Below are 20,713 nucleotides of genomic sequence, written 5' to 3'. Positions count from 1 at the left end.
TTGGCTAGAGCATGCACTTCTACAAATAGGGCATCTCCAAACGCGGAACCTCAAAACGCCCGCATTGGTCCTGGCCAAGCTACCCGGACGCAATTCATCATCCAATATGGTACCTCGTCTGTTTGTTGGACGAAGCTCTAGGGCAACAATGTGTGGAATGACCTGTTTCAATTCTGACTCAAGTGTCGTTGTTTTGGTATTGCCAGAAGAGATGCGCTGTGTGTGCTGCTCTTTAGTTTGCCTTCCTAGCCTGTGCAGTGACTTGTGAATCCTTGGTTTCTCTTAGTAATGGAAATCAGAAGGGGGAGACCCTTCTTTTATCAATTTTTATATCTAGGATATAATATTTACACTTGAGCTATTGTTGTAGTAGGGATATGTACGTGTTATTTATGGTTGAATTGTGCTATTTTCTATAATTGTTTTGAGTGTCGCGGGCTTAAAAAACATGGGCAAACATTTAGGAGACATGGTTGGATGCCGGCTCCCGTATCCGTGTCCGTGGACTAGTCGTGACCAGACCACAAACAAATGCAGTGTCTGTTTCGGGGGTCTGCATTGAAGATCCCCATATCATCGAAGGGATCAATGTAGAGGGTTGCTAGTCCTTCCGGTAAGGTTCTATATCATTTGTCAATGCACATATTCTCCAAACCACATTTTTCTGAAAAGGATGATGAACCCATAGCCTCCGCGTCATATAAACGCACACAATTATCGTTCTTTAAAACACATGTTGAACATTGTTTATTGTTTACAGATATGATTTATTTATCAAACCAAAGCAGTTTAAGTGGATGTAAATATCAAAGTGATAAAAATGTTTATCATCCCTCAACTTCTCAATTAGTACGAATTTGGTTCATGACTTTAAACCGAACAAGTTGCACCCTCAACTTTTAACTTTTGATGTCGGCCAAGAGTCTTGTCCCTCTCTGAAACGATAGCAAGCTTTGTATGACGCGGCGCGGTTTTAACCTTGACTGACACTTATTCATGCTGACGTATCCTAGCGGATTTTTTTTGGGTCATACTCTTTGTCTCCCTTACCGGTAGGGCCCACCTGGCAACTCTTTTTTGTGTTTTGTGTGGCACACCAACACTACAACTATTTTTGTGTGTGGTCTAGTTAGCAGCAGCAACATGGTCGCCCTTGATTTCTTTCTCTTTCCACTTACTTCGCTCCACCCTACACCGTTTCGCAGTGGCGGGCGCTATGGAGCCAAGAGCACATGCATGGTGTACGCTGGGCCTCACGCACTTGAGACCGCCCTGGTTGCTACGACGAGTGGATCCTGCCATGCGAGCCCATGCCGGTAACCCGCACCACCACATCATGCTCGTTACCTGCCTACGTACAAGTGTTGCGATGACGAGTTCACCCCGTTGTCGTTGTGGCTCGATCCCTGCGGCCCGAATACCCTGCTCCTCAGCATGGATACTGCTTCGGCTTAGCGGAGAGACAAAACTTGTCGGGTATGAAAAATTGAGGGTGTGGTTGTCTGATTTTAAAGTATTGGTCAACAGTTTTACGGAGGAAATGTCAAATCATTTTATCATTTGTTTAACCAAACAGTTAGAGCATCTACAATGGGGGCGCTTAGCCCAGGTGCCAGGGATTAAATCCTTGCCGTTTTCCTTAAATCCCATCCGATGCCAGGTTTTTTGGCTGGCATCGATGCCAGTTCAGTCACCGGACGCCCTAATCCCTTTTCTTCACGTACGAGCAATTTTAACCAACGCTAGAGTTTTTTTACATAGGAAACTAATTCTGTTAGCGCTAAAACAAAGAGCCCTGCGTTGTAGAAACAGACTCTCACAGGGACGCCAGTTCCATAATTAATATTTTTTATTTTCTAAGCGTCTACAGAAGCACCCCTGCAATGAAGATGCCAACATGGGGTGGAAAAAGAAACGTTGATGGGTTGACTCAAAAAAAGAAAACGGGATATCAGAACCCATGTGAATTGACCGTATGTGCACAGTGCTGCGGTGCTGTCCTTACCCACACGTGTTGAATGCTCAGTTTATCACTGATTCACTTGTGCTCGTCCTTTTTTTGAGTGAGGGCCAGGTGTTCGGCCAAAATGTTGATTGTGACAGGAAAAATAACTTCTTGGGACACCTATGTACCACAAAAGAGGAGCACGATTAACTAACAAATGGACTAATCAGATGAAGTGGCATATACCCATAAATGCAATGTTTTCCCCTGAAATACTATCAAATTGAATCCTCACCGTTCTTAGGTTGTTTCATTGGAAGGGATCATTGTAGCTGGTTGCTAGTCACTCCTTTTCTTTCAAACTTGTCGATATGTTGTGTTCTCCAAAACACTTTTCTTTTTCCGAAAAGGACGATGAACTTGCATGTCGGCCATCATATACTGCAGGCAACCATCATTTTTCAAAACACACATTTGGCATTATTTATTGTGGGTAAATATAATTTTATTTATCCACCCAATGTATTTAAGTGGATCTTTCAAGGATATACATAATTTTTTTTGCCCCACAACAACTTATCGACTAGTGAGGATTTGGTTCATCAACGTTAAAACGAACAATTTGTACCATCGGCTTTCGATACCGCACAAATTTGATCCCTCTTGGGAATGGAAGTGATTTCTTTGATGACGTGGCATGGTGCTTAACCTTTTTTTTGTGTGGTGCTTAACCTTGATCGGCACTTTTTCCTATCTTACCGGTTGGCCCACATGGCGGCTCTTTCTTCAATCACGGGTGGCACATTAACATTGAAGTTCTTTGCTCTGCATGTTCTCCAAAACACATATTTGACATTACATATGGTTTTATTTATCCATATTGCATTTGTCCGATACCATAATCGTTGAGTGTGCACTGAGGGACCAATCCACACTCTAGTCGACAAGTTTATGGATGAAATATCAGATGGTTTTATTTGTTCAAAGTTATCCGGTAAAGTTGATGTTGAACAAGAAATGTTAAATAATCGATTAAGCCGAACCACATTAGCTCAAAAAGCAAAGAAAGCGAGACATCTAAACCCATGAGAATTTGATTGTACCTGCACAGTGCCGTCGTGCTGTCCTTACCACCGATTCACTAGCGCTCATCCCTTTTCGAGTGAAGGCCAGATGTTGGGCTGAAATGTTGAGCGAAACAATAAGTCTCTGACACATTCGTAGTACCACACAAGAGAGGAACATGCAGTACAAAACTAACCAACAAATGGACCAATGAAGCAATCAGACAAAGTGGCCGCTCCTTCAGTGGTGCTTATTCTTTTCCGAGTGAAGGCGAGGAGTCGGGGGCCAAAATGCTGGGCGAAAAAGTACTAAGAGACAGACGTACCAGAAAAGAGAGGAACAAGATTAACTAACTAACAAATGGACCAATGGACTAACCAGATAAAGCGGCATGTACTACCCATGCATGCAACGCAAAATGCATGATGATGGAGCTTTAGCTAGTAGCTTTAGCTGATTCGTACCAAAGTATCCGTCGGTTGGGCGCGCGTTCGGTAAGCTCTCCGTCTCACGCATCAAATCAGGCCACTAATTGATGATTACTACCTCCACTAATAACGAATGGAATCTTTATTTAATTAGTTCGTTGGTGGCTCGCTTCACTCGTACGCCCCCTCGGAGTCCTCTCTCTTAGAGCATCTCCAGCCACGCCCCCAACAGGCCCCCTAGGCCACTTTTTCGGCGCCGACGTCAAAAAAACGCCCTAGTCGCGTTCCCAGGACGACGAAAAGCGCCGGTTCGGCCCTTTTTTTTGCCCGGCGACCGCAGGCCGAACCCGGCGCACTGGGGGGGGGGGGGGTGATCGGAGGCTCCGACGCAAGGGAAAAGCGCGGCTGGCCCACACCTCAGGTGAAAAGTCAAGATTTTCTTCCCCGACTCGCCTTCCAGCCCCCGCGCCCTAGGCCGCCACTAGCTATATCCCGGCGCCGACCGCCGCCTTTCACCGCTAGATAGCCATTCCCCGCCGGAAAAATAGCAGAGGTTCGCCGAGGCAGCCCCTCCAACAGCAGTTAGGCGTTTCCGGCCGTCGTTTCCGGCCGCGGAGGGGCAGTTTAGCGGCGGGTGCACGCCCACCGGGGGTGTTCGGCGATTTGCCTGCCTCGGCGATGGACTCGGATGACGAGGAAGCGCTCGCCGCGCTGCTGGAAGAGGAAGCCGAGGCCGACGTCCAGGAAGAAGAGCATCTGATGGTGCTCGCCGCCCTCGCCCAGCTGCTGGCGAGCACTGAAAAGCCGCGGCGAGGTGGCTCGGCTTTTGGGCGGGTGAAAGCAAAAAACCGGCATCGTCTCGAAGGCTACTGCATGCTCTACTCCAACTACTTCGTCGATGCTCCACTTCACGGCGACAAAACATTTCGGCGCCGTTATCGGATGAGCCGAAAGCTCTTTCTCAGAATTGTGAATTCCATCCGGGAGTTCGACAACTACTTCAAGTGCAAGATGGATTGCACCGGCAAACTTGGATTCACCTCGATCCAGAAGTGCACGACAGCGATGAGGATGCTTGCATTCGGAGCTCCCGGTGATTCACTCGACGACTATGGGCGCATGGCCGAGTCCACCAGCATAGAGTGTTTCTACAAGTTCTGTTGGGCAGTGGTGGCTGTGTTTGGACCGCAATACTTGAGAACACCCAATGCGGAAGACACTACTCGGATCCTAGCACAGAATGCAGCAAGAGGATTTCCTGGGATGCTTGGAAGCATCGACTGCATGCATTGGAAATGAAAGAATTGCCCATTTGCTTGGCAGGGGATGTACAAAGGCGCCAAAGGCGGTTGCAGTGTGGTACTTGAGGCGGTGGCCACACAGGACCTCTGGATTTGGCACTTCTTCTTTGGTATGCCAGGAACTCACAATGACATCAACGTGTTGCAGTGTTCTCCTGTCTTTGCCAAGCTTGTTGAAGGTCATTCTCCTTCGGAGAACTTCGAGATCAATGGGCGGCACTACAACAAGGGGTACTATCTAGCTGATGGCATCTATCCGAGATGGTCGACATTTGTGAAGACGATCTCAAACCCTGTGCCAGGAGGCAAGAACGCCTGGTTTGCGAAGATTCAGGAGGCTTGCAGGAAGGATGTCGAGCGGGCATTTGGTGTGCTCCAATCTCGATTTGTTGTTGTCCGGTACCCCGCTCAGACCTGGTCCAAAGATCAAATGTGGGAGATTATGACTTGTTGTGTCATCTTGCACAACATGATCATCGAGAGCGAGCAAGAAGACCTAGTGTTTGACACTGAACCATACTACAGGCAGGGTCCTCTAGCCGAAGTTGATCACCAGCTACCGGCAACCTGGACTGCCTATCTCAGTATGCGTTAGGAGATCCGAGACCCACAGGTGCATCATCAACTGCAGAAAGATCTGATTGAGCACCTATGGAGGCTCAAGGGGGACGCCGGGCGCGACGTGTGATGAAATATGAGTTTTTATTTGTTGAACTATATAATTTGTATTGAACTATTTGTTGTTGTACTATTTTGTTGAAGTATTTGATTTTTCTGTGATGAAAATGTGATAAGAAAAAAATTGTGTTGATAATTGAACGCCGAGACACGGCGAACCACGCCGAATATGGGTCTATTCTCGCCCATATGGGCCCTTTATTCGCCGAAATGGGGTTGAAAAGTGGGCCAATTTCGGCGCCGGGGGCGACGACTGGGCGCAAAACCGCCCCCAGCGCCGATTGTATCGCCGGCTCGCCCCTAGGGGCGATTTTAATGCGTCCTGTGGGGGGGGGTGGGCAACGGCTGGAGATGCTCTAACCGCTCGATCGTTGATGGATTCTCGTGCACGGACGGTGCCGGTGGTGACAGCGCGGGGCTAAATTTCATGTTTTGATCCTTTTTCAAAACTTTTTTTTGCGGGGGACCCTTTTTTTAAACTTGATCGAGATCTAATCCTGTCTTGCAAATTTTTAAGATCTAACCTTTTTTTACCGTCAAGGTCCATGACGATAGGTTATAATAGCCTACCGTCAAGTTCCCTGGTAGTAGGGTTGCACATCTTATTTTTTTTTTCAAAAATGAAACACAGTGCATACTCGTACCTACCGCCGGTTTGGCGGTAGGGTTGTACACCCTATCGTTAGCCTGTTTGGTGGTAGGGATGTTTCCTACCGCCAGGGGTCTGACGGTAGGCTGTTACACCCTACGGCCATGGACCCTGGCGGTAGAAAAAATGTCAGATCCCGAAAATTTTACAAACTGACGTCAGATCTAGATTAACTTTCATAAAAGGGTCAAAACATGAAAATTTGCCGAAGCGCGAAGCGGCTCGGGTGCGGGCAGAGGGGAAAGGCGGTGGGTTGCGCGTTGCACTCGGGCCGACTGCCGGTGCGCGGTCGCTGTGCATGCCCGTCAATTCGGTTCCTTTCTACGGGTCTCGCTTTCACACGCCGCTTGGAGGTTGGAGGCTTGGAGCCCATACAATGCGTACGCACCCACAGTGGTCAGTGGTGCCGAGTGGACTGCGGGTGTGCATAGGCGTGGCGAGGCCATCTCGGGGATAAGTGTGGGCCGACGATGCCGGTGGCCAGATGCCCCGGAACGAAGTGGTCGTGCTCGCCGGCCGGTGGCGCGTCCCTTCATCGGTTTGTGACCAAGGCGTGTAGCTACAGGTCGCGTAGAACCACCCGTTGCTAGCTAGCTAGATGCAACCTCGGCATGAGGTGGCATGCATACCCATGTTGTAGTATATATCTTTACCTATTAATAAATGGACTAGCTTAGTTCTTTCACTTGTGTTACCAGGTTATTAAGCTAGCCCTTTTATATTTCGGTACAAGACTATAAGTCGATTTTCTTCCTTTCTAATAAAGTTGAGCAACGCAATGCCATTCCGATTTTAGGTCGTATTTGTTCGTGTGTTGCAACCTGGCATGAATATATTGTAATAATGATAGATAGGTGTCACACATAGCTGACCTTTTTTTTTATGACAATAGTCAGGTAAGATGGCAAATTTCAGTGACACACGGTAAGTTTCTGTCAAAATATAAACTAAAGCACAATGTTGGTATCCTCACGTGACTAAGAGCATCTCCAACAGGCGCCCAAAAAGAGCTCCGCGCATTAAAAGTTTGTTTTTTTGGGCGCCGGACAGCTTCAGCAGAAGCTGTAGCGCTAAAAGTTTTTGGGCGCGCGCTGAAAAACGCTATCGCGCGCAGCATATTTGGGGCGCCGGATTGCGCGCGCTTCACAATTTGCACTGTCTGCTTTTTGGGCGCGCGTTTTTGGGCGCCTGCTAAAGCAAAGTTGGTCCCGACGCATTAAAAGTGCTACAGTGGCGCGCTATAACGTTTATTGGGCGCGGAATTTTTGTGCGGCCGTTGGAGATGCTCTAAGCTTGTCACCAAAAAAATGTCCGGAGTTGCCGTGTGTTCGTACCTGACGTGTGACACTTATCAGAGTCCTAAGTTAGCCCGTGATTTACCTGCCCACATTAATTTGATTGCGTAAAAAATCATTTGGAGATGTTCGCATACACGTACATACAATAAGCGCGTGTGCACACACACACACTACCCTATCCCTATGAGCTCCTTCGAGATACTGAGCTGACACAATATCTTGACATTGACGAAGTCACCACATGCACGTTGACTCGACGAGAACATCTCGTCCCACTAAATGAACAAAGTCTGACATAAATCGAGAAAAATGCATGCACCAGTGCCAAGCCTAGGATATGAATCTTGGCGGGCTGATTCACCACAAGAAACCTAACAATCTGAGCCACGCTCAGGTCACACTCAAAGAGCATTTCAGATCTTCGGCAATGGCGGCGGGTAGGGTTGGGAACAGGAGAGTGTCTCCCCCCCCCCTCCTTTGTTTTTTCTCAGGCTGCACAGACGGGGTAGGGTTACAAGAGCCCGGATCTTTGTAACAAAGGAAATTAAAATTTATTTGTAAATTAAAGGTGGGATAGCCGGATAGTTGAGTCGGTTTTCATGAAGAATCACTAAAATAAAGATGGGATGAAAAAAAATCAAAACAGGTGAACATGAGGGGAAAGTAGGCGAGGAATGAAGGACGAGCATACGGCAAAACCTTACGTTCCTTTTAGGTAGGAGAGGTTATGTGCTTTACCGGCTCTTGCAAAATTATTATTTAGGCTTGTGTTGTCTCGGTCAATGAAGAAAAATGTTTTATTAGTCTATTTTGCAAATTTGTGACTGCAAGAAAAAAGATTGTTTTGTCTCGGCCAATGCGGCACCGCGTTGGGCCATGATTTCTGTCCGTTTCGACCCAATGGAAGCGTACAGACAAAATGTGTCGACGCGTTAGAGTTGCTCAAATGGATGCGGCTTTTCCCGCTTTTTGTCGGTTTGAGTCGGCTGAGTTTTTTTTAGGGGAGTTTGAGTCGGCTGAGTGAACATGCGTGTCGCGTAGGATTCATTCTAGGTCCTCCCGTTTTTGGCCCGCACGCCAGAAACCAGGCACGCGCAGCCCCCTCGCTCCCCTTCGCGCCCTTCTGGGCCGACCCATTTGCTGGCTCGCCCCCTTTTTTCCTTTTGTTTTTTATCCAATAATTCGGGAAATCAAAAAGTTCTAAAATTCAAAAAAGTTACAAATTTCGAATAAAAAAATGTTCACGATTTCAAAAATATGTTCGGGAATTCACAAAATGTTCATGGTTTAAGAGAATGTTCACGAATTTGTAAAAACTATTCATGAATTAAAAAATGATTTCACTCCCAATTTCAAAAAATGTTTGCGAATTCGAAAAATGGTCACGATTTATGAGAAATGTTCACGAGTTTAAAAGATGATCACTATTCTGAAAAATTCTTTGTGCATTTAACTATGCATGATTCAAAAAAATCACGATTTATGATTTTTTTTTGTGAATTTTAAAAAAGGTACACTCTTTAAGAGAATGTTCATAAATTTTTAAAAAATGTTCATGAATTCAAAATATGTAAAGTAAAAAGAAAAATAAAAAAAGAAGGAAAAAAAATCAGATTCGGGCTGGCCCATACGAACAGGACAGGAGTCGCCCTTCATTCCCCTGATTCTCCTCATCCAGATCGAGCCGCCGCCGCCGGCTCGCCCTCTCCTGCGGCACCTCGCCGTAAGCACCGCCGCCGCCGCTCCCCTCCTCCACACCGCCACCGTCCCAGCTGCCAGCCGTCCGCCGTGCGCACGCACCGCCCCGCCCCCTCCACTGCTGACGTCCCCGAGCAGCCGAGCTCCCCTGCTTCCTCTCCGCGCCGTCCAAGGTGAGCTCCCCTGCTCCTTCTCCCTCTCCCTCCGTTACGTTCCGTACCACCGTTGAGGAAGCCCCGCTCGATCAGCGAGCTCCGGCTGCCATGGCTTCCATGGAAGCAATCTCCAAGCCGGCTCTGTTTCCCTGTTTTTTTTCATCAACTAGTAACCGAGGTAGCTATGTTTGTTACTACAGTACAGGCATACAATGGGCTGAAGATAATAGTTTTCTTCTTAGATAATGTGCTGATGAAACATATCATGTGTATATAAATGATAAAGAGCATCCTAGTGGCTATCTTTGTTACTAGGATTGTGATGCAACACTACATTACAAGCATACAATGGTATTAAGATTATACTACAGATAAGCTGAAAAAACAGGCACTAAAAACTAAAAAGAACTGTCTGGCTTATTACTGGAGCTTATTTTCACATGAGCTTATCTGGAGCTTATTTTCACAGGATAGCTCAAAAGAACTGGCCTCGATGGCGCTCCTCCGAGCCCTCCGGCGAGCCCGCCCGCCGCTCTACTGCCGGAAGCGCCTCTTTCCCGGCGCGCCCCAGGTCCTCCTGCGCTCCCTGCCCGTCCTCTCCGGCTCCTGGATCCGATCGGGTTCCGGCCGTTCTCCGCCGCCGTGGCCACCGCACCGGAAATGGGCGCCAGCCTCTTCAGAGGGTTCATGGAGACCAGGTTCCCCAAGCGGCGTCCAGGATTCGTGTCCCGGCGCAAGAGGGCCAGCCTGCGACCCAAAGGTATGGTGATCCCTGCCATTCCGTTTTGTAGCTGTCACGATTCAAAGATCTGCATGGTTAATTTGGATTATCACCATTTTAATAGTGCGTGCCTGCTGTGCTGATTTGTGTGATTCATTCAAACTGTGCGCCGCTCTTGCAGTTTCAGTCTGGTTAACACTGCTGATGCTGCTGTTATTGGTTGGCAGGTCCACACTACTGGGTGAAGTGCATGCCGGGGGAGCCTATCCCTTCGAGCCAGCCGAATGAGGGCAGCGTACAGGGGAGGAAGGAGAAGAAGCGGATCAAGCAGCGCAAGGACTTTATCATGGTTTGCATTTTGTTCAGTTCCCTGCAATGCTTGTTTTGATTGTGTGATGGGTTTATGCAAGGTTATCAAAATCTATCTGTGTCTCTGGAGTAACAGGCCAATGAAATTTTGAGAACATAGGTAGTTTTAACAGGGGAATGAAATCCTGAGAACAAAAGTAGTTTTTTCATGCTACCGAGTAGTGCTAAATTTCATGTTAGAACGGAACTAGCTAATCATAGGAGTGAAATGCATGGTTAGTCCATAAACCACTTGAGGCCACAAACTCAAAATCTGCTAGAAACCGCTTCGGGGTGATTAAACCTGCACACATGGCTGCCAGCTCGACTGTGGCTGGACTGTACCTGAGTCATAGATTTCACAGGGGCCTATTTGCAAAATGGACACACCTGCAAATTTCCCTTTCGAAATCCCCAATTCTTCTGGGGTGGCGGCCGTAGCTCCAGAAAGAAAATAAATAAATTTCTGCACTTAAAGAAAGCAAAGAAACAAAAAAAAAAATCAGTTTTTGCAATGGTTTCTGTACTAATTCAGTTTGTGCACTAAAATTCATTTTCTGCGCTAAAACAGAGTGTATCTAAAGATTCAGTATCTAAACTAAAGAAGGTTTGTGGAGCAGCTGAACTTTTAAACTTAAATGTAGATGAACAGTAAATGTTCAGTCTTTTCAGTTCCTGTACTAATTCAGTTTGTGCACTAAAATTCATTTTCTGCACTAAAACAGAGTATATGTAAAGGTCCAGTATCTGGTTCAGTCTTTTCAGTTCCTGTACTAATTCAGTTTGTGCACTAAAATTCATTTTCTGCTCTAAAACATAGTATATCTAAAGATTCAGTTTTTGAACTATAGAAGGTTTGTGGAACAACTGAATTTTTAAGGGACTGTCTATTTGACAGTCGACTGAAATCCAATTGAATTACAATCAAATTTTGCACCAAATAGGCAGCTGACACGTGTATGCCCTTTATTTCCTCCTTTGGCTGTATGTATGTCTGACGAACAGCAAAAGCAGCGCATTGATGTATCAGGACTGAAACGGCCCAGCCTAAAATCCCATCTGGACCATAACGGGTTTGATGCCCTAGACCCTGCTTCTTAAAACTAGACCACAATTACGCCTGGACAGTAAAAAGGCCAGGGGAGGGGTCCCAATTTTCTCAGTTCCGAAGATTCTCCAATTCCAATCCCCACTTTGATGCTCGTGAATTTTCTAAGCTCTGAAGATCTAGAGAGAAATTTTGCCAGGACATGTGAAAACAGCAGATGTAATGCATAAATCAAGAGAGGAAACATGAACTGGACAGTTCACTAACATTGTAAAGCACAGATAAAGCCAGAACAAACTATATAGTGGAAGAAAAAAGCACACACTATATACGAAACCCACATGAATCAAGCAACGGATAACTAGATAGTTTAGTAGCATGTGTGCCCACATGTTCACATCCCCAAACAGAATATCCTAGTGAACATACACACTGAGTAATTACAGTGAAAATCCCAGTCAAAAAGCACAGCACTTACTCTATAAAAAACAGTGTAATCACAGTTCAATTTAACTACAAAGGTACACTGGAAATACAGTATAATAACTCTGAAATTCCACTTAAATGCCCATTGTAATTACTTTGAATATTCACAGTAATTACATACAGTGCGTTACTCTGAATATCCACTGAAAAAATTACATACACTGTGTTACATACACTGTAATTACTCTGAATATACACTGTAATTACACTGAAAAAACATTGTGCTTACACTGTAAAAGACAAATGCAATTGCAGTTCAATTTGACTGCAAAAAGTACAACGGAATACACTATAAAATACAGTATAATATCTCTGAAAATCCTCTTAAATGCCCAACGGGTTGCACTCAACTAGACCCGTTGCCAAAACAACAGAACAAAGAGGGGGGTGTACATGAAAACAAAGTAGATCAACCATAGAACAAGAATAGCACTGTAATTACATGAGCACACCTTGAAAATTATGAAAAAAACTACTGCATATTACCAGTGTAAGAACTGTAGATTATACCACTATAAATTAGTGTAAGTCTGTGAACCTCATTTGTAATTTACAGTAGTGAATCATTTGAATCACACTAGTATGTTTACAGTTTTACGGTGGAGTTATAGTGTAAATGTGCAGTTGAATTACATTATAAATCTGTAGATTTGCAGGTTTCACAGTATCATCTAACATTGACAAACCCCAAAAACCATCTAGAAAAATGATGTTACCCAACAAAGACAAACCAACCTAACAAAGACAAACCAAACAAAATTGCCCTGGAAATTATGTTGTAACTACCCTGTGACTAACAGTGAGTTGCACAAGAATTACAGTTGCATTAGAATTACAGTGTAATTTCCCTGTGATTTACACAGTAATTGCCCTGCAAATTACACTGAATGTTGCACATGAATTACAGTAGTAATTTCCCTAAATTTATACTGTAAAATCCCTCAAATTACAGTGCAAGTGTACTGAAATTACACTGTGATTTCCATTGTAATTGACCTAAATTTGCAGTGTTGTTTGCCTCTGCAATTACACTTGCTGTGAAATTGCAAGTTAAGCAGCAGACTACAAAAAAGGTTCCAAAAATGAATGCAATATAAATCAAACCTAGTAGCCTAGAGGGACCATAGTTCTGAAAATTACACTTAATGTGATGAGAAGCTTAAGAATGAAAACCTGCATGAAATTGATGGGAATTATAGTGGAATTCTCGGGTACATTACACATCAAATCAGATGAATATTACAGTGTAAAAGAACTAGCCTAAGAAAAATGAAAAACATAAAGGAAATTCGTGGGAATTACAGTGTAATTGTGGGGTAAATTACACAGTAATATATCTAAAAAATACAGTGACTAAGCATAGGAATTACACTACAAATCAGATGAATATTACAGTCTAAAAGAAGTAGTCTAAGAAAAAAGAAAAACATAGAGGAAATTCTTGGGAATTACAGTGTAATTGTGGGGTAAATTACACTGTAATATATCTAAAAAATACACTGACTAAGCATGGGAATTACACTACAAATCAGATGACTATTATAGTGTAATGAAAACCCTACACAAAAATTTAGGGCAAGAACATGAACTACGGTGTAAGCACATGAAAAATGCTGCCAAATAGATGACTAAGTGCATAGGATTTACCACAAAAATACTACTGAAAGTACACATTAATACCTAAGCTTACACTCTAATACAAAGGAAACTGAAAAAATGTATCGGAGGGATCTAAGACTGACAACATAAGGGTAATTGCAGGGCTAGAACACAGGGGATTGCAGAAAAAATACAATCAACGACATCCACTGGAGAATCATCATGGCAAAGAAATATAGCAGAACTAATCTCTGAAATTATGACAATCCTAAACCAGGGAAACAAACACCTACATCTAACCTACCCCAAATTACATACATCTAGAATGAAAAGTCAAGAGGATACAGAGACCCTTACCAGAGCAAAATCACCAACCCTAACAACAAAAAAGTCCAATGGAATCACTAAATCTAGACACCTACCAACGACTACAGGAAACGAAACACCCACTAGCGCCTACACCCGAGGGGATTCAAACATGAAAGAGCTAAAGAGCTAACCAGAGGAACCACATCGATTTCATAGATCTGACACAAACACATCGGGAGGTATGGGGAAAATCTACAAGAGCAAGGAAATCTACACCAAACACGGGCAGGAACATACACCATCCATCAATCCAACACCAGAACATACATAGATCTCGAAGCTATAATAGCAGAAACAGAGGAGAGACCTAGATCACACAGGGGGGAGAGACAGACGAGAACAACCAATCGGGGCAGCCGAGGAACAAAGAGAAAGGGAGGAGAAATCAAGCTCGAGCGGAAGGGGATCTCAGAATCGACATGAACCACGGGAATCGCCTTCGCTCCTCCGCCGCTCGAGCGCCTCTTCCTCTCTGCCTTATCGAAACAGTGCCACCGAAATGAAAATGGGAAAAAGACACAGAAAATTCAAGAACCAGGCGGTAAAGGACCGGGGCGGCCTTAACGGGCTGGGACAAAAGGAAAAAACCGCGCCCGACAGAAACCAGCCCGAAAACCACACCTTCCAGCGCGAATCTCTGCGCTAGAACGGACAGACAGGTATTTGAATGGCAACGAATTGAAAAACAGTCGACTGTAAAATAGCAAATCCGATTTTTAAACTTAAACAGAGATCAAAAGTAAAGGTTCAGCCTTTTCAGTTAAACAGAGATCAAATATACCATCTTTCAGTTAATAGAGATCAAATGTTCAGTTTTGGCTAACATACTGATCACATGTACCCAGTTATATTACCCTAAAACAAATTTACATTCAGTTCTTCTACATGAAGAGATCACATGTTCAGATCAACACAAACAGGAACAAAACCATAGGCATGCTTCAGAAATAAACCTCAATACCAATAATTTCGCATCATTCCATTGTCATATACATGAACACCACCACAGAGATGATGCAATCGATCATAGATGGCAAAAAACCCTACTGATTGGAAGAGGCAGGGGTGGCAGAGAGAAGAGGAGAAGAAAAACACACCGTAGCCGGTGTTGACCCGCCGTCTGTTATTATCGATCTCCTTCCTGTGGTCACGGTGGCTATGGCATCGAGGCAGAGAGAAGATGAGAAGGGGGAGACGGAAGGGGTTCGCTCCAGCTACTCTTTACTTTCGACAATTTTGCACATAGCCCACTGTCAAAGCTATCTCTCGCAGATGCGGTCCAGCCTTAGCTGAGCTTGCAGCCATGTGTGCAGGATCAGGCCCGGCGAAGCGTTTTTTGGCCTGAAGTGTGCTCTTAATTCAGTTGATGGCTAATCTATGTAGATTTTGAGTTTATGGACTAAACTGTGCTTTCAATTTGAGTTAATGGACCAACCATGCATTTCACTCTAATCATAGTTTAGACGAGTAGGTATTTTAAAAGCATTTTGCTAATACAAACACCTACATTTCTATTAACACTCTGTTCATTATTCTTTCTTGCTTTTTTCCTTTTTGTGTTCTTCTCATGGGCTTGAAGCTACAAGTTTGAAGTGCGTCAATACTTACTAGTCTCATGAAGTTACCTTGATGGATGCTTGATAGATTCAAAAACTTATGCTCTGTTCATATGTCTAATTAATCAATACCTAGACCCTGAATTCTATATTTATAATTATTGCTTTGCTTGGGCAGGCTGAGAAGAGGAAGCGCAAAGCACAGTATTCTGTTGCTGTGAAGAGGAAGGAGGCAGAACGGACGGAAAGAAAGATGGCCGCCGTGGCAAGAGACCGGGCATGGGTGGAAAGGCTGGCAGAGCTAAAACAGATGGAGGCAGAAAAGAGAGCTGCAATGGCTTGAGGAGCTCCTCTCTCTGGAAACAAACGGCAACAGTTGTCAGCGATGCCATAGCCCTCGTGGGTGGAGCTCTGGCTGGCTGTACCCCTTCCCTCAGCAGCAATCTAAAAATAAATTGCTGATTTTGTTTGTTTTAGTAGGATGTTGTCAACTTGTCTTGATTGTAATGAAATATCGGTTTTACGTTGTGTTTGTTATAAGCCAAATGATGTTAGTTTTGTGCTGGTAATCAGAAATGACATGGCAAGCAGGTGTTGAGTTTCTTCTTCTGCAGTTCTGCTTGGCATAAATAAGCTTTGTATTGATCTGATACACGTTTTGATTCGCAAGAGTGACCAGTGTAGGAAACAAAAATGTGGCATCTGATACGAGCGTAAGTGTAATGTAGAAATAAAGGAAGGATTCAAACCACAGGTAATCCAGGAAACCGAAGAGGGCATTAGTCTGAATCCGACAAGTGCCAAAACAGGCAAGTGCACTATGTAGGTGTAGGATTCCACGGAAATTGCCTTTGGAGCTCGGCCTCCAAATTCAAATTTCAAAATTTATCAAATTTCATATTTTTAAATTTCAAAAAATTCTGAAAAAAATACAGATATTTTTAAATTTCAAAAAATATTCAGAATTGAATTTCAAAATCTGTTTAATTATTTTTTTATAAAAAACAGAATTTCAAAAAATATATATATTAAAAAAAAGATATTCAAATCTACATCTACACTTCTACACTACTATTAAAAGACCAAACATGACTTCCCCTACATCCACACCAGAAAGTGCACACAGGATAACCCCCCACGTCCGATCAGACTCACTTGGTACCATCTAACTGTCCACGTTACGTCAACCATACTACAATCAGATCGACAGTTCACAACAAATGTTCTGCCGGCAGACTCCCCCGTTCAGGATGCTACACAGCCCCACGATGACAACTCCTGGGAAATAAACAGCACCTCCACGATCTACGCCGCCACCACGCCAGGAACCGCCGCGATCAGCGCTGGTGTCTGCGACGTCCTTACCCGGTGGACATCCTCGACCCGCCTTGCTGCCGTACCTCTCCTCGCCCCGTCGCCGTCGCCACGCCACCCTAGCCCCTGGTGGCCGCGATGTCCTCCACCCCGGTGCACGTCCTTCCTCGACCCGCCTTGCTGCCCAACCTCTCCTCGCCCCGCCGTCGTCGCCACACCGCCGTCGCCCCTGGTGGCCGCGACGTTCTCCACCCGGCGTGCTGCCCTACCTCCGGTGTTATCACCCCGTGTGGCCCGCGGCATCTCGAGGACATATGACTACTTTCTGACCTGCCAGCGCACAGGTTAGATCATTTGAATTAGCAAGTATAGATGATCAGGCAGAAGACAGAAGGAAATTGCTCTTTTAATCTGACAATTTGTAATTTGTACTATGAAATTTGATACTTACAGTACATCATGATCTGCATGACAAACTGAGTTGACAATATGGCATCCTCTGAGCATAGTGGGGCACGTACTCCCTTTCAGGACCTGACGTACAACGGCAATTCAGGTATATACATATATCATGTACTCTTACGTACTTCAATCTCATAAATCCAGAATATGTCATTGCCTCGCAGGTCAAAAAACAGATCCAAAAGAACTAAAGAGACAGAGGGAGAGGGAGAGGTAAACAGGGATGCAATACTAAAAAAATAAGACAGGAGGCAAGGGATCTAAGAAAGTTACGTCTGCTATTCTAAATGGAACCAACACTCTATCTAAGCCACCCGTGGCCATGTCGCCTGGTTACTCCATTTTCTCATACATTTCATGAATCACAAGTAAAGTCGTGTTAATTAAGTGTTCTTTTGGACAGGTTTTGACACTGTGGACAGGCCCAGGGCGTAGTCTGCTGTCACCCAGCAACGACACACCCCAGCTGTGGAAGGTCATGTGTTCTCTTGTCAAACATAATACCTTAGTTCGTGTGTCAACAACTGACATTGTACATACAATTATGATGCAGGCATACCTGTTGATATGATAATGAGTGATCAGACTCCACTTCATGCTCCAAATTCATTAAGAACATCAGATAGTGCCGGTTCTAACAAGGAAAATGTCCATAGTATCGACTCTGACATTGAGTCCTCCCAACCGACTGTGTTACGACCGCCACTTCAAGCCTACAGATGCAGCAGTTAATATGGTACTCAGTTGTGGCTCATATTAACTATCATACATAATTTACACTTACACCGTACATCTGATTGACAAAACATTGTTGCTCATGTTGTCGTGTACCTAATTAACACTTATTATACAGAAGCAAAACAAGCACTCAAGAGGCAGAGGGAAAGTGCCCGGTATGAGCAATATAAACAAGGTATATTACAAAGCCTACATGACAAACGGCATCGAGCCAAATCTACAGTAGTCCTTACAACTGGAGAACAAAAACAATCCGACACAGGTGATGCCAGCTACATGAAACACTGCATATCCAATCTTTGATTTCCTAACTTACAGTCACTCAATTTCTATAGCCGATGAAGATCGTGATTGGCTACGGAGCATCTACAAGTAAGGTCAGGTGGAAGTGTGTTCTTAGAGAATGCATGCATCTCTAACATGATAAAGATCGGTTGCTATCCGTCCTCAGATAACACGGATGCCACACCTGCATGGGTATTAAACAGAGCCAAAGAGTATATGGAAAATGATACGGTTAGTCTTACTTTTCTACATATTTCTATGAATTACAGCGAGAACGACCGATTCGTCCACATAGGAGTACAACTAAAATAATCATTTTCTTCAGATATTCATTCCAATAAACATGGACGAAGTTCACTGGTACCTATGTGTTATAAATGCCAGAAAACTATGTGTTCAAGTGCTCGACTCGCTAGGCCCATCAATGAACCGCAAGGACCTCACTAATACGGTTAGTAGTTAGTCCTACTGCCCCATCTTTTCATAAGAAGCTATTTTTTCTCTTATTTCTCACTTGTCATGCTCATAATTTTTTTCATTTGTTGGTACAACAGCTAGAAGGACTGGTTGATTTATTCAAATATGCATCCGAGCACATGGAATTAAAATCCGATAAGTGGACTGATCTAAATGTTACAACATGGAAAAGAGAAGAATATACTAAGAGCAGTCTTCAGACGGATGGGCACGCCTCCTAATATAACTCAGACCATTTATGCTTAACAGGGTACATTTGGTATGCTATTATGTTTATTTTTTTCACTGCTTAGCACTCCTGAAGCACATTTCATCAACAGATTTGGTATGCCAATGCAATTCTTTACCTTATTGTATGCCAATGCAATAGACATACCACCTCTCATGAGATCAGGCCTAAATAATGGAGCTCAAGGCCATACATTTCATTGGGCTGCATATAGTATAGAAAATGCGTTACAATTTCTTGATTTGAACAACAAATATGTTACTACACACATGGAAAGAAGCAGATAGATAGCATGCATGTATGTGTTTCACTAACATTCTTCCACTACTCTATATCATCCATGCCAACATAAGAGAAAGAGAAACATCTCACAAATGAATGACAATGTGGCGAAGGCGCATGTTGTGCATACAATGGCATAAGCATCAGCAAAGTTCAGATGTCAAATGATGGGGTCACATGTATTTCTGATACAAACTGTGCAGATATCAACTTGCTTGTGACCCTGGAACTCTTTGTTAGTTAGTGCCGGTAATAATGTGACATTATAACCTGTGAATACCACAGGAATCAAGCAACCGCCACAAAAAACAATGACTCAACATCAATTATAGCTAGCTGATAGTGACAAATTAAGCCACCCAGGATTCAAATACACAACTCAATCAGCTTTGTCACAACATGGTTGCCTCAAAAATGTCACCTGACTAAATCCCCACTGATAACCGTAGGTGCACTAACAACATCTAATCGAACATCATACCTTCAGCAACCGAGCACGTACACGAGCTGCGAACTCCTTCCCGGAGCGACTGTGTGAGCCAAGCACGGGGGGCGATGATTACGGCGGGCACATCAACGGACTGAATCTCAGTCCAATTCGAGATGCCTCCTCCCACACATCTCGATCTGCTCTGGGGCAGTACTATGGCGGCGGCAGAGCCGATCTAGGGAAGATCCGCGGGGTTGGCGGCGAGGCAAGGCCGCGGTGTGACAGGAGGCAGCGGGGAGAGGTCGTTGTGCTTGTGGGGGATAAGGGCCGCCGGGGAGAGGTCGTCGTGGGGAAAAGGGTCGGCGGGGCGAGGCTGTGGTGGGGATAGGACGAGACGGGGCGAGGCCGTGGTGGTTCTGGTGGTGGTGTGGGTTGGGGGGAGGGGGGCCGCCGGTCATCGTCGTGGTCGGAGAGCGGCGTGCTGCAGAGGAGGCGCCGTGCTACAGAGGACCGCACACCACTGGAGAAACCGAGAAAGCGAAGTGCAACGGGTAACATCTTGTTGCTCCTTTTATTTTACTTTTTACCGGCTGCTCCTTATTACTGTTCCTCTGGTTATTTATTTATTTTTTTGCAAAAATCCGACCTCTGGTTGCTTTTCTGTGGCCTAATTACGCCACCTAGACTAAACCGATCATCGACCAAATGGATCGTCGGGCGTGTCTCTTTTGTTTTATTTTTAATATATATGATCGACAACCCATTCGGTGAAGAATATTTATATGGGTTCCTCTCAAAATAATTATGCATTGAAAAATTCATTTTTTATTTATAGCCCTTTTGTTCATTTGATTTATATAAAAAAAGCGTAGCTAATTGCAAACTAACTTGATGCATAGTTTCGGAAAATCATAGAAACAAGCCGATGGTACAGTGCGGCGTTACAAACGACGGGCTCCTTGAGCCCCTAAAAAAATGAAAAAAAAATTACAAGTTTTAAAAATGCCATAAACTTTCAGCTACTAATTCGATTATTTGCATGCTACACAAAAAGACAAAATGCCTGGCTCAGAGTGAGGGCACGCCGCCTGCCCTGCCCCTGTGAGTGCTCTCTGTGTCGGCTCTCCCTTCCCCTCTCCTTCCTCTGGACCG

The 20,713-nt window shown here is 44.5% G+C and overlaps 2 long non-coding RNA genes and 1 pseudogene across 4 annotated transcripts; 2 read left to right on the top strand and 1 right to left on the bottom strand.

The window, feature by feature from the left end:
- Positions 1–9,710: 9,710 nt before the first annotated feature.
- Positions 9,711–15,947, top strand: LOC123183090 (uncharacterized; annotated as a pseudogene).
- A 407-nt stretch (positions 15,948–16,354) lies between these two features.
- On the bottom strand, positions 16,355–19,902 carry LOC123183091 (uncharacterized). Of its 3 annotated transcripts, none has more exons than XR_006492429.1 (5): positions 19,613–19,902; positions 17,905–19,053; positions 17,680–17,833; positions 17,110–17,192; positions 16,355–16,988 (listed from the first exon to the last, which is right to left on the bottom strand). It is a non-coding gene; the product is annotated as an uncharacterized lncRNA (long non-coding RNA). The 3 variants fall into 3 exon arrangements; XR_006492428.1 differs by having other exon boundaries at positions 18,968–19,053; XR_006492427.1 differs by having other exon boundaries at positions 17,680–19,053.
- LOC123183092 (uncharacterized) lies at positions 17,108–18,937 on the top strand. The gene is made up of 7 exons (XR_006492430.1): positions 17,108–17,214; positions 17,285–17,595; positions 17,674–17,856; positions 17,974–18,120; positions 18,194–18,374; positions 18,469–18,594; positions 18,698–18,937. It is a non-coding gene; the product is annotated as an uncharacterized lncRNA (long non-coding RNA).
- Positions 19,903–20,713: the final 811 nt, after the last annotated feature.

The sequence above is a fragment of the Triticum aestivum genome, chromosome 1D, assembly GCF_018294505.1.
Source record: "Triticum aestivum cultivar Chinese Spring chromosome 1D, IWGSC CS RefSeq v2.1, whole genome shotgun sequence".
Taxonomy (NCBI): Eukaryota; Viridiplantae; Streptophyta; class Magnoliopsida; order Poales; family Poaceae; genus Triticum; species Triticum aestivum.
This window is presented reverse-complemented; position numbering and strand designations above follow the sequence as displayed.